The 14602-nt window shown below is 41.6% G+C and overlaps 1 protein-coding gene across 1 annotated transcript in view; it reads left to right on the top strand.

Annotated features, from left to right (window-relative positions):
- The window catches only part of STK38L (serine/threonine kinase 38 like), a 106248-nt gene that overhangs the window by 303 nt on the left and 91343 nt on the right, over nucleotides 1-14602 (top strand). The window lies entirely within an intron of this gene.

Genomic DNA, 14602 nt, shown 5'->3' with positions numbered 1-14602 from the left:
GGCCCCGGGCTCGCGGCTCCAACCGCAACTCTGCGAGCAGAAGCAGGGGGAGCGTGGATGTGTCTTTGGATCTCCAGGAAAAGCCGGGCAAATTTCAGGGCTGGAAATCTCGCTGGTGAAGCTCTGGCGACGGCCTTGGCCCTCTTTTCCCCAGGGTGATACTGGCCCGGTGTGTCCGGGGGGGCAGCCTCGAGCCGGGAGGAATCTTTGTCTTTCCCTCTCCTTCCCCCTTCCAGTCCTCGGCCCCCGAGCACCCCGCTCCGGGTCCCTGCCTGGGCTCCATAAACAATAACAAATGTCGCGGGTCCTCTCCGGATTCCCCTGCCCTCCCGTCCCGTGCCCTCCAGCCGATGTCAAAGAGGGGAAGGCTTCTAGGCATGGCCCTACCATCGTGGGGCTGTTTGTGTACCATCCTAAAAACTGATGCGTCAGATTGCCAAACAGTTCCCAGACAGACACAGTAAAGCCGCCCAGCTCCCAGAAGCCACGGAGGGTTCGAAATCCGTCTCAAAATCGGTCCCTCCCGTGGACCGTAGACCCTCCCTTTCAACATCATTTTCCCTCAGACCCTTTCTCCACCCTCAGCATCGCAGATAAACGAGTGGTGGTTTGGTCTGGGCAGAAGAAAAATTGTGCCCGATTGAGCGTTGAGGACGTTTCACCTTTTAAAAAGTTGCCAGGTTGACAGCAAAAGAACAAACTTTGTTTTCAAAACCAGTGGCCTCCGGTTGACAGATGCTCCTTGCGTTTCGTGGGGTCGCTTTCCGGTTCTAAGTTTGGAGAAATGATATACAAAGAAATGGGCGTCGGGAGGGAAGGCTGGCAGTGCTGGAAGCAGTGGCTTGTCCAAAACGGCTGCACTTGTCCCTCAGCTGAAATGCAGAACCCGTGCTGCTGCTTCACGGAACTTGTGAGAAGTTTTGATAGGAGCCACTTACTGAGAAATGACCCGACTGTTAGCTTTGTTATTGCTAAAATCTGAGGAAACAACTTGGAAGTGTTTTAAGTGATGCCCCTTCCGGAGACCTTGTCTTTTTTGGGTTGGGCTTTAAATTTGCCAGGTCTCCTGACGTTAAGGAAGGGTCTGTTTTTTTTTTTTTTTTTTTTTTTAAGGAAGGGTCTGTTTTTAAGCCCATATTTGCTTACTCAACGCAGATTTTCAAAAGTTCTTGGTCTCAAATCATGTATGTATTATATATAAGCTACTGGAAACTTCTTTGAATTTGACTGGTCTGTCTTTCTGTGTCTCAGGTATATAAAACAATTAAGTTTATTATGCACTCTCCCAGGGCCGGAGAAGTATTATCTGTGAATCAGCTGCTCGGGTCAATTTGGGGGAGAGACATTAGCCCCAAATCATGAGTTAATTATGCTATTCCTGTCAGAGTACTTTTCTGATGTACTCTGGTGATCCTGATCGCAAAAGAGGTACAATGGATAACAACAGTCTGTTTTTAAGCCCATATTTGCTTACTCAACGCAGATTTTCAAAAGTTCTTGGTCTCAAATCATGTATGTATTATATATAAGCTACTGGAAACTTCTTTGAATTTGACTGGTCTGTCTTTCTGTGTCTCAGGTATATAAAACAATTAAGTTTATTATGCACTCTCCCAGGGCCGGAGAAGTATTATCTGTGAATCAGCTGCTCGGGTCAATTTGGGGGAGAGACATTAGCCCCAAATCATGAGTTAATTATGCTATTCCTGTCAGAGTACTTTTCTGATGTACTCTGGTGATCCTGATCGCAAAAGAGGTACAATGGATAACAACAACAAAAGAAAATCCTTGGTTTGACCTTGCTTAGCTTTGTGTTCCCCTGTTGAGGTGGCTGATAATGTTTCCCATTTGTTTGGGATGTGTTTAGAGTAAGAAACAAGGTTGGGTGTAGTTTTTGTACTCTCTCCAAAGGCTTTCCCACTGGGGCATGAACAAATTAGACTGAGAAAAACCACATTAGATGGGCGGAATTCTTCCCTAATTTTCTTCGTGAGTTTAAAATACGAAAGACTAAGATTATTTGAGCAAATAAATGGCTATCTTTTAGTTTTTATGCTGAAAAATTAATTTCAGTCTGTAAGACACTTGTACTGTGAAAACAAAGGGAAAACCATACTGTCTAGAAAGTGATCATTACGCCATGGACTCAATGCAGCCATTTGTTTTCAGGAAAATTCTGTTCTTTCAAGGTAGGGGCAGCATTACTGTACTAGAGAGGTTGGCTAACCCTTTTCAGGAAGTACGAGCAGTGATCTGGGATAAGTTAGAGACCCACTCCCTCCTTCCGTGGCACTTTTTCGCTAAAGGAGGTGACAAGCAAATTGAAGCCAGAAAGATGTGCATTCCGATGTAACGTTTAAACGATTTTATGTTTCATGAATAGTGTAGGGTGAATCAAGCAAACATATTGTCATCTAGCATCCCTAGGTTTACGTTAAAATCAGCAGATGGCGAAGTTATGATTAGGTTAGACTTGACATATGCCGAAATTATGCCACTGTACTTCTGTATTAAAAGCACCATGGACTTTTTGAATAAGATAATGAAAATGCGTTTTTAAGACATAAGAGCTTTAAAAAAAAAAAAGTTAAAAAGTTATCTTTGGTCAGTAATTGCCAGCTGGTGGTGTCATGGTTAAGGTAGCTGGAGCTGGATTCTATGCGGCTGACTGTGAGGTTTGAGTCCCAAGACTCCAGGTGTGGCTGTGTGTGTATATGTCCAAAATCTTGAAAGAAGAAATGGAGGAGAAGGGAGTGGCGGGACCATCCCGATGGGGGTCGCATTCTCACCTTCCTCTTCTTTCCAGCAAATGCAAGCACCCTCTTGGAACATTTTTTTTTTTTTAGTCGAACCTCCTTTGCTCCTCCTCTCTCTTCCCCAAATTTTTATTTAAATCTTAAAAGAGAATATTTAGCAAGGTATGACCAGTGCTTAAGTGCACTAGTTACATAAGCCTACTGTCTCCAGGTAAACATTTGTTGATTGACAGGGTATTATTGTTCAGAGTCTTTAGCAGGGAAGAAAATGAAAGGCAGCAACACTGTCTTCTGCTTAATACACTCAAATGAGCTGTGGTCTCCGACCCTGAAGAGATATCTAATAGGAGGGAAATGTACCAAGCCAAATAACTATAATACAAAATGAATTTGATGAGGAAGCTAAGGAGGGAGAGATTAAACCCTACTAGACCAATTAAGGAAAGTTTTGAGTAGGAAAGGCATTTGTGTAAATGATTTGGGTGACCTAGTCACATGATGATGATACTAAGCAAACACTTTGTGTAATGCTCCTTGCTGCCAAACCCTTTCCCAGACATGTACTACTTATTTACCTGGGTTTAATCCTCACCATGACTCTGTGGAGTAGGTATTTTTATTTCCACTTTGTAGACAGAGTAACTGAGGTGCCCAGATTAAATAGCTAGTACTTGGTAGAACCAGGATTCAGATCCAGGCATGGTCGCTTGTATCTGTCTCTGTGTTTAACCACTCTTCTTATTTTTTCTCCCATTCAAGATGGTCTATCTCAGGTCTGTAGTTTCAAAGAATTGACTGGAGAAAATATATTCCTTTAGCATCTGAATTTTGCAATTTTCTAGAAAAAGCTCCGAAGTGATAAACCCAGGTAAAGAAATTATTTTTGGCATGCTAGCTATTTAATCTGTATTTTGAAATTGCTCTTGATGCAAATATTGTAAATATTGGGAATTTTGATATGTTTCCTGTAAGTGCCCATAAGGATTTAGAAGTGAGACATTTTATCTATATAACTGTCTTGTCTAATGGAATGTTGGAATCATTGTAGATTTTGTTCTGTAATTAGAGAAACCACTTGGGTAAATTATGAAGTTGGAGTTTAGTTAATGATAGAATACTAGTCTTAGACTTTTAGATTTTATTTCCACAATCTGTGCTTATAATGGCTGAAGTAAGGTTTTGAATAAAATTGTACGTGTTACTTTGAAAGTTCTTTGGCTTGTGAAATAAAGGAGCTATACTAAAGCACTGTACTTTGTGTAGACCTACTTAGTAAGTGCTTGTTGGAAGAATAGTCCAATTTGGCCAACCCTGTGGCCACATGGTTAAGGGAGCCAGATCCCATATGGCCAACCTCAGTTTGAATTCCAGCCTGCAGCTTGAAGAACACAGAACAGGTGTGTGTGCATGCCCCGAATCCTGATAAGATAGAGAAATAGAGGGGATGGGAATTGCAATGTGACCATGTCCCATTTGGGGGTGCTTTATCCCTCTCCCTCTCTGTGTGTATGTTTCTGTCTCTCTTGGGTGAGTGTATGCTCTCTGGCAAATAATGTAACAATTTCAAATGGAAGATCCAACTGATTTTGTTTAGAAGTTTTAGGAATAAGTCCACCTATGTTATAGTAGGATTTAAAGGTTAGGGAAGATGTCCATCCAGGCAGGGAGTACAGGAGTAAGTGTGGGAGGGGTACTGCCTCCCTTTACTTTAACTGTCACACGACTTAGACGCCTCAGCCCCTTTGTCAGTGCTGCCCACTGTCCATACTCAGGGTTTAAGTAGACGGGAGAGGCATCATCTCTGTGAACAAGCATAGAGTTCTTTCTTTACTGAGGGCATATGTTCTAGAAAAAGCTCATACAAGGATGATTTATGGTTGGTGAGCTTAAAACCTAATGGGAAAACCAGCAGACATAAAGCCAGGATTTAAGGCCCTTAGATTTCCATTATTAAAATAAGGCAAAGAGAGCAAAACAAATAAACAAATAAAGATTTTTACATACCCTAAATTAGTAGTGATTTACTAATTTCCATTTACTATCCCCTCACTGACAAAATCTTCAGGATCTTCAGCCCATCATTTCATGGAGATGCTCCTAAGTCAGCTTTGCTTTGTTATAAAATATTTATAGGTTCCTCCAAATACGGGTTTGGTCTTGAAAGGTTGTTCTTAGTAAAAAGGAATGTGAATTGGTCCCTCAGAGGGAAGGCAGACATACTCTCATCTCCTTGATGTTAGACGTGTTGAGGGTGAGCTTTCCCACAGTAGAGGAGTCTTGTCGCCGTTGAATCTCCCGTGCGGGTAGCCTTACTCTCGGAAGGTCTCTGCACAGATCTTAGGGAAGATCTCACAGATCAGATGGTGACCTGACCATTCACATCCATGTTGTGCCCCAGACAATGTCCCTGGCTGGTGACGATCCTCTTGTATTACGCTTAGTTTAAATTCTTGAACAAGCTTCTTCTTGGATTTAAGAGTAGACCAGGAAGCAGCCTATACTGATGTTGATTCTCTGGCTACATATATAGAAGATATCCTACTTTCCCTGACTTTTGTGATTCTTGCTCATTTCCCAGGTGTAGAAAATTTTCACATGCGATGGGTCTCTTATCCCATATGAACAGGCAGCACCCGTTTTCTCACTTTTTCCATCTGTTTGCTGTTACTACGTCTAATTCAGGAAGGTATTTCTCTTTTCCTAATTCTTGAAACACTTTTACTGCTTCTGAATAGGACAAAGGTAATAATATTTAACATCGTAAACCAACTACAAATGTAACAGCCCCGTGCCCCGAGTACAGAACGAGATGGCAGAGACTAATAAATGACTACGTAATTGCTACGCCCATCTACCTCTGGCTTGCAGAGTTGCTGTAGCTTTCTATGTTATGGCGTCTAGCTTTCATTCTGTCTATGGAAGTTTAGAAAATTGAAAGTTTGCAACAGAGAAGCTTCTGTACACATTAACAGGCACTTTATTTATTTAATTTTATTTTTTAAACCCTCCCTTTGCTGTTATTCTGCTTTTATGGCTTAGAGATTTTGTCTGTAGTTCTCTAGATTCCTCAGCAATCCTGGAGATAAAATGAAGTAATTGGTACATTTACTATGAGAAATAATTTGTGTAATCTGTGTTTCTCAAACTTTGTCTCACAGAAGTAATATATAGATTTAGCTTTCTGTGTATCACTCTCCCCTCTTACGTGTCCTTGGTTCCTTTTATCTTCCTGAATGTTGCCAATCAAGTTACAGGTCTAATAATTTTATCAACAACAGTGACCACTGCCTCATTACTTACTATGTACCAGACATAGGGCTAAGTACATTATATATGTATGTTATCTTATTACTATTTTTTAGTGGTTTCTTCTTTTTAAAAAATATTTATTTATTTATTTATTTATTCATTTAAATTTGACCAAAGAGGAACAGAATAAGAGAGACATAGAGGGGGGTGGGAGGGAATGAGAAAGCAAGCCATCAGGTCCAGGACTAGAACTGTGGTTGGCCATATGGAAGTCCAGCGCCCTCAACCACCATGCCACCTGCTGGCCTCTCTTATTATTTATTTTTTTGAGAGGTTTTTGCTATAGGAAGCATGTGCTCACCAGAAAGACAGAGACAAAGAGACAGAAAGCGAGAAATCACTCCCCAGGGGGGATGGCCACATAGCAATCCCTTCGCCTCCAATCTCCTCTCGGGATCTTGGGTGTGCACACACATGCGCCTGGTGTGAGTTTAAGCCACCAGGTCCAGGACTCGAAATGTGGTCAACTACGTGGGAGTCCGGCGACATAGCCATTATGCCAACTGCTGGTCCCATTATTAAGAATTACTTATTTATTGTTATTATTTTAATTTAATTTAATTTAATTTTTAATTTGACCAGAGAGAGACAGAGAGCAAAGGAAAGTGAGAAAGCAAGCTGCCAGGTCCAGGACTCAAACCACGGTCAGCCATGTGGAAGTCCAGCGCCTTGACCACCACACCCCCGCCAACCCCTATGTTACCTTATTTAATGTTCACAGCAGCCCTGTGATCTGTTGTCTCTTTAAAAATGAGGAAACTGGAGCTGAGAGAGGTGAAGTGACTTGCCCAGGGTCACATGGGTAGACAGTAAGTGTTAGAGTTAGAAGTTGATCCCAGAGATTTACGTAGGTTTTTCTTATTTTGTTTTCTTTTATTACATAAACTTTTCCTTTGCTCTTTAACTTACCTTTTTCTTCTCGTCTCACTAGAATTTTTCTGTCCTCCCTCTCCTCCCTATTTTGGTAATTTCCCCTTTAGGAGTTATTTACAATTTTGCATGTGAAACATAAATTCTCTTGGGAAAAGTATACAGAAATAATCCAACTATATTCAGATTTCCTGTAGAAGGGGATTTGCTCTTAGAGTTTATTTTAAGAATAATACTGGAAGCACCTTATATTTGTATTGTGCTTTATAGTTTTATGAAGCATTTTTACACGTTTTTGTTACAATCATGTGATTGGCACTGATATGACTACTATACCTATTTTCAGATTAAATGATTTGTCTGAGACCTTGAAAAATAAGCAACAGAACTTGAATTGAAACTTGGATCTTTTGACTGTAATACAAACACTTTGTTTAACACACTGGCTTTCCTGGTAGATTAAAAGTTACTTCAAGCAGAGTGTTTACTGAGCATTCTATAAAATTAGTTGATGAGACTCAGTTCTTACCCTCGTAATTTTCATGCTGAAGTAAATGCTGTAATCAAATGTTCTAACTTTATTAAAGCCAGTTAGGAGCAGATAAATATATTAGGTTGTTAGAAAAGTCATGACACATTTTTGCATAGAAAAACATTTAAAAACGCATGACTTTTCATAATTAAGTGTAACAGCATTTTCTTTCTTTTCTTTTTCTTTTTCTTTTTTTTTTTTTGAGAGGTGTTTGCTATAGGATGTGTCTGCTTGGCAGAGAGACAGAAAGACAGAAAGCGAGAAATCACGCCCCCAGGGGGATGGCCACGCTGCAATCCCTTCTTCTTCATTCTCCTCTTGGAATCTTGGACACGCATGCACACGTGCCTGGCTTAAGTTTAAGCCACCAGGTCTGGGACTCGAACTGGTGTCGACCACATGGGAGTCCAGTGACACAGCCATTATGCCATCTGCTGATCCTAACATAGCATTTCTTAAAAAGTGTGACAGTGTTTACCTTGGGCTTTTTTTCCCCTTTGGGTCATAATTAAGAAACTGGAATTTTTAATAATGAAATATTAGAATTCCTTAATTAATTGATGTCTTCATCCTGCATTCAGCTGTTGACATTCTAACTGAAACAGTTATGATGGAGGAATAGGGTGCAAAGAAGACATAAAAAAGTGAAAGGAAGGGCCACAGGTGGCGTGGTGGTTAAGGTGCTGAACTCCCACATTGTGGTTCGAATACCAGACCTAGTGGCTCAAAAATCACTCCGGGTGCATGTACATGTGTGTCCAAGATCCTGGGAGAAGAATGGAAGACAAGGGATTGTGGTGTGGCAATCATCTGGGGGGGTGATTTCTCACTTTCCCTCTCTCTGTCTCTCACTGTCTCTCTTTAGTGAGCACACATACACTATGGTCAATAAAAAAGGGAAAGTATTGGGGAACTTAACAAGGCTTTAGTGAAGTATGTTATAGTGATGCTATTATAAGAAATTAAATGTGGGACCAGCAGTTAGTATAATGTCTGTGTCACTGGACTCCCATGTAGTTGACCACAGTTCAAGTCCTGTACCTGGTGGCTTAAACTCATGCCAGGTATGTGTGTGTGTGTGCCCAAGATCCCAAGAGGAGAAGGGATTGCGGCGTGGCCATCTCCCCTGGGGGTGACTTCTTGCTTTCTGTTTGTCTCTCTCTTTCTGGCGAGTGCATACGCCTATAGCAAAAATTTCTCAAAAAATAAAAAATAAAAACAAAGAGATCAGATGTGAATTCCTTTTTTTTTTTTTTTTAAAGGAATTATTGAGACCAGTAGATGGTATAATGGTAATGTTGCTGGACTCCCATGTATTTGACCATGGTTGAGTCCCTGGCTTGGTTGCTTAAAACTCACACCAGGTGTGTGTGCATGCCTGCCCAAGATCCTGAGAAAAGAATGGAAGAGAAGGGATTGTGGCATGGCCATCCCCCCAGGGAGTGATTTCTCACTTTCTGTCTCTCTGTCTCTCTCTAGTGAGCACATAGTCCCTATAACAAAATCTCTCTTTTTCTCTCAAAAAAATCATTTATTTAATTTTAGTTATTGTTGTTGTTATTTTCAAATTTGCTGTAGGGTACATGTGCTCACGAGTGAGAGAGAGAGAGAGAGAGAGCGAGAGCGAGCGCGCGCACGCTAGAGCAAGCAAGCTGCCAGGTCTGGGGCTTAAACTATAGTTGGCCATGTGGGAGTACAGCAACTTAACTTCCATACCACCTGCTGGCCCCTGGATGTGGATTCTTAAGAATGAATAAGCTGGGGGCCAGCAGCTGGCATAATGGTAAGGTGCTAGACTCCTCCATGGCTGTCTGTGGTTTAAGTCCCTGGCCAGGCTGCTTTAAACTCAGGGTGGGCATGTGTGCATGCATATTTAAAATCCTGAGAGAATAATAGGGGAGAAGGGGTTGTGGTGTGGCCATCCCCCCTGGGAAAGTGATTTCTCTCTTTCTGTCTCTCTGGAGAACTTACATGCCCTATAGCAAAAAAATCTCTTAAGGAAAAAAAAAAGGAAATAAGCTACACGTATCTGCTTCTGGAAAGTTTTATTATTTAAGAGATCAGAGAACTGATTTAATCTATTTTTGAAATATCCCATACTAGTATCTTGTTTTAATAAATTTCATTTTTGCTAACTGTAGTTATTTTTTACTTAGTTAAGCATTTTTCCACTGTCTTGCCCCATGATGGAAACAGCACACGATGTTTGCCCTTCCAAACTTCTTTGTATTTGTCAGCAGAGGCAGTTGTCTGGTTTATAGCATGACAGAGTTGCCCTTTGTTGTGTTTCTGCAATATCTATCCACTTCATTTGGACATGTCTTTCAAATCTGGTTAAGGATATTCTCCATATGTCGCCATCATCTAGCCAAACAGAATAGACTTCTATTTTTGTAGCTAGAGTGGAAAATTTTCGTGTAAATTAGATGTGTTTGACCCATTGATATTCTTAATATTGGCAAGTCCTAAAAGAATCACAGATTCATAGTGTTTTTGTGAGCTTAGTCATCATAATTCAACATTTATCAACTATTTGCAGGGCACTGTGTTAGGTACCATGGCAATATAGAGACGAGTAAGATGTGATACCCTTTCATTTAGAAAGGTTCAACCCCAGAAGAGGCATAATATATGAGCACGAATACCTGTAACCCAAACAAAAAGTGATAAGTAACAGGGCAGTGTGGAAACAGGAGAGATTGCTTCTGGCTTGAGAGATTAGGGAAGCTTCCTATATGAAGTGAAATTGAATTGACCATGTAAGAGTGAAGGACATGCCAGGCAGTGGGATTAGCATAAATTGGGTATCTCTCTATAGCACCTGATAAATTATAGCTTAACTATTTACTTCTGTCTCTGCCCTATTGGATTCGAGTCCATTGAGTTTAGAGAACGGTTGTTTTCACCTGTTCATTTTCTGTATCAACTGCTCAACCATATACATTTACTGTGAACTGTACTGTAGTAAGATTATAGTGGCAGTAGTGTAGATGGGATGGATTCAAGCGAGGAGAGATCTGAAATGGGAAAACTAGTGAGGAGGCTGATTTAAATAATCCCAGAGGTAGATAATGAAGGTCTAAACTAGGCGAGATTGGAACAGAGACTTGGATGGATGGGTGTTGCTCTTCCCTGTGGAGACCTAGGGTGTTCTTTCACTCCATGAATTACTTTTGATGTCTGCACTGCGTACCATTAGGTGGAGGACCAGTAGGTGGAGGACGGAAAGATGTGGCACTCCCTCGGAAAGCAGGCAGATGCCTGCAGATCAACACTTACAGGTTATATCATAGACATAACCGTGGTAGGCATTCCCGCTGTACTAAGGGGCAGTGAGAGGTGCACCCTAAAGAAAAGGACCACCTATTTGAGAGAGTGACAGAAGCCTTCCAAGGAGATGATGGTGTTTGAGCTTAGATTTGATGGGCAGGTAGGAGTTTTTCAGGCCAGCAAGTCACAGAAGACATTCTTTTAAAAATTGAAGAGACTCCAACATATTTAGGGAACCCCAAGAACATGGATTGTTTTCATGTGCATAAGGTAAAAGAAATTTTTCTTCTTCTTTTCTTTCTTTCTTTTTTTTAAAGAGGTTTTTGCCTAGGGCGAGCACGAGAGAGACAGAGAGAGAGAGAAAATGAGAAATCATCCTCTAGGGAGAATGGCCACGCCACAATCTCTTCTCCATTCTCCTCCTGTGTCTTGGGCACAGACACACAGGCGTCCAGTGTAAGTTTCAAGCCACCAGATCCAGGACCCTTTAACTGCAGTCAGCCAGCCATGTGGGAGTTCAGCGACATAACTGCTATGCCATCTGCTGGTCCCAGAATAAATGAACTTTAATTTGCTGTATTTTTATTTTTTAAATTTTATTTATTGTATGCAGCTTTAGCACTCGCTTCTGTGAGGAAGTGTTTCTCTTGCCTTGTACAACCTGGTGGAAGCACCTCTGCTGTGCTTCCATTCCCAGCCTGCAGGTGTAGAGCCAGTAATAAATTGGCTCTTACTTCCCTTTTCTGAAATTAAATGGAGAAAGTAATGATATCATCAACTAGAGAGATAAAGAGAAAAATAAATCCACTAAAAATCTTGCCTTTGATGAATGCTGCAGCCATGACAATTGTTGTATACAGAGAATGTTACATCAAAGCATATCTTCAAGAGCACTTGACGGAGGGGATTGTGGTAGAAGTGTGATTATTTACCTTTCGCATAGGGTCTGATGGAACCTTAAAATTTTTCAGGATCTTATTGAAGCCCTTTTATTCTGTTCTACCTTTGATTTCTTTTCCATCTTATCTACTCTTACCCTTATTATATTTTAAAATAGCAGTTTAATAACTTAGTGTGACTCTGAACATCCCATGGCAGCACCCCTCCCCCCGCTTTGTCGTTCAGAAACCTGCATCTGCAAAGTGTGATTGCAGACTGGGCGCGGAGTGTGTGTGAGACTGCTGGGGCCGAGAAGCTCCTCACGTTTCTTTAGGCTTGCTTTCTACAGTGTTTATTTTCTTCTGTCCTGTAGGTGAGACAACTGAAACAAAATAAAGTTGTTTTCCGAGAGACAACCAAAAATTTAATGGTAGTCTCCCAATTAGATGGTCTCCGTTGTCTTTCTAGGCCACAGGTCGGCAGTTGTGTTAGCTTTCATGCCATTACTGGTGATAATAAAAATTTATGGGTACTGCCCAGAGGGAAATGAAAGACAAGAACAGGAAAAGAAAAAGAACGTTTGCAGAGTGGTAGGAGAGGCATGGGTGGGGCAGGAGGAAAAAGTGCATATGGTTAAGAAATTGTACTCTGTTTCAGTTGCCGGGTGCACAGGGCAGAAGAAATAACCTCTATAGAAAGTAAAACCTGTGTGAAAATGAAGCCCGTGGTGTTGATTAGCCTCGGCAGTCTGCCATGCATTACACATACGCAGTTCCAAGTCATGATTTGCAAATGAGGTTTCTGAATGACAAAAGGACAAGGGGTACTGAAGCTGTTGGACAGCATTTGAAGTTTAGACTCACCATTAAACTGTGGTGTCAAGTGTAGTAAATGTTAAGGTAGAGAAGATAAAAAGGAGGTCAGGTACCTCTAACACCTGTGCCAGGTGCTACTTGGTAGGACCAGAGCCATATTCTGGGATTAAGCTGGACTGTCTAAAAATACACTGGGTGTATTGTTATGCCAAGAGTGGCAGTTAGTTTTAATCACACATTCCTGGATTTAGTTAAAACACACACACACACACACACACACACACACACACACACACAAATTATGTACGTACCTGTGTCCCTCTAAAGGGAGATAGAAAGCAACATACTTAAAAATGAGTGAGAATTATTTGCATATTTGTAAAGTGTAGTAAAAGATTTCAGATTTACATCCATGTATTATGTATAGCCCCAGTCAGGCAGAAGGCATTAGAAAGTGAAGAGAAGAGTGAGTAGGGACATCTGTTTTGAGTTTCTACTGGTAGTAAAAGGGCATTGTCAAACTAACCAAGGATATAAATTGACTCACAGAAAGGAAAAATAGGGTAAGAAATTAGATCTAGAACTTACGCTACCTTGTTTAAGAAAACCAAATACTATTTCCCTTTCAGAAAACCACATTATCAAAGAACAAACCATTTTTTCTTTAGAACATTGTTTCAGCATTGGGCTAACAAAGCCAAAGAATAAAAATACCTATGATTCTAGTTTTTCTGTAATGATGATACAAGTTATTTCTCAGATTATAAGAAATATTGTGTTGAATTTAAAATTTTTTCTTTTCGCTATAGGGCACATGTGCTCACCAGAGGGGGAGAGAGAGAGAGAGAGAGAGAGAGAATGTGAGAAATCACCTCCAAGGAGGGATGGCCATGCCACAATCCCTTCTCTGTTCTCCTCTTCCAGTCTCCTCTCTGGATACTGGGCATGTACATGCATGTGTTCTGCATGTTTTTTAAGCCTCTGTGTTCAGGACTAAAACCATGCAGTCAGCAGTGTGGGATCCTCTATGCTACCTTCTGGCCTCTATGCCATCTTCTGGCCCTGAATTGAACTTCCCTCTCCTCAGGTTTTGCCATAGGGCACATCTCTTGAGAAAGAGAGACAGTGAGGGGGAAGGTGAGAAATTCTCCCTGGGTGGATGGCCATGCCACTGTCCTTTCTTCTCCATTCTCCTCTCAGGAGTCTGGTTGCACACACACCCCTGGCATGATTTCAAGCCACCAGGTCTGGGAGTTGAGTCTATGGTTGGCCATGTAGAAGTTCAGCTCCTCAACCTATGTCATCTGGCCCCATCCTAAATTGAACTTTTTGATTTATTCTCAGGGTTCAAAGATGGTTTAGAGATCATTTTATCTAATTCCTTGCTGTTCATTCCCTCTGCATCATCCCTAATAAGTGACTGGTCTTTGTCTAAATATTTGTTTCTTGTCTTCAGACCGCATTCCCTTACATGGTTGGTGCTCTCCAGCCTTCTGTCCCCAGTCCTCTTTCCTCCTCACTCTGTAAATTCTTCTGTGTGGGTAATTTCATGTGCTCTGTGACGATGACTTCTAAACTTCTGTGTCTTGTTGGGACCTCCCTCCTGAGCTTGAGACTCCACTGTACGTCCGTCTCTGAGATGTCGCCTCCTCAGGTGCTCCACAGGCTGCTTGGATTCAGCTCACCCAGTGGCGACTTGATTTCCTCCCTTTTCTGAACCTTTCTCGGACTCCTTCCCTCTCCCAGTACATGACATCATTCTCTGCCTACGCCGTAAATCTGAAATCATAGACTCCTCCTCCTCATCGTTTACCACTCACATCCAGTCATTTAGGGCCTTACTATCTCTTGAACTCTCTCTTTGCTCTTTCTTCAGTGTCATCTTCATCAGGCATCAGATGACTGCAGCAGCCATCTCTCCCTGCCCCCAGCCTTGCTGCTTCCTGATCCTTCTTCCATGTGGTAGCTACAGGTTCTCCTAAGACATAAACCCCAGTATGTCACGCTCACACTTCAAATTTCCAGTAATTTCCCACGGCCTCCTCCAGACTCCTTAGCATGGTGTACGAATCCCTCGATGATGCAAGTTCTTTGTCATTTTGCTGTTGTTGCGTTTCTTAAAGTTTGAAAATTTATATCCTGAGAGAGGGAGAGTGACTCGCACCCTGGGC

The sequence above is a fragment of the Tupaia chinensis genome, unplaced genomic scaffold (genome assembly GCF_000334495.1).
Source record: "Tupaia chinensis unplaced genomic scaffold, TupChi_1.0 Scaffold000028_1, whole genome shotgun sequence".
Taxonomy (NCBI): Eukaryota; Metazoa; Chordata; class Mammalia; order Scandentia; family Tupaiidae; genus Tupaia; species Tupaia belangeri.
Note: the sequence above shows the minus strand (reverse complement) of the source record. Positions and strands in the feature narration are given on the sequence as shown.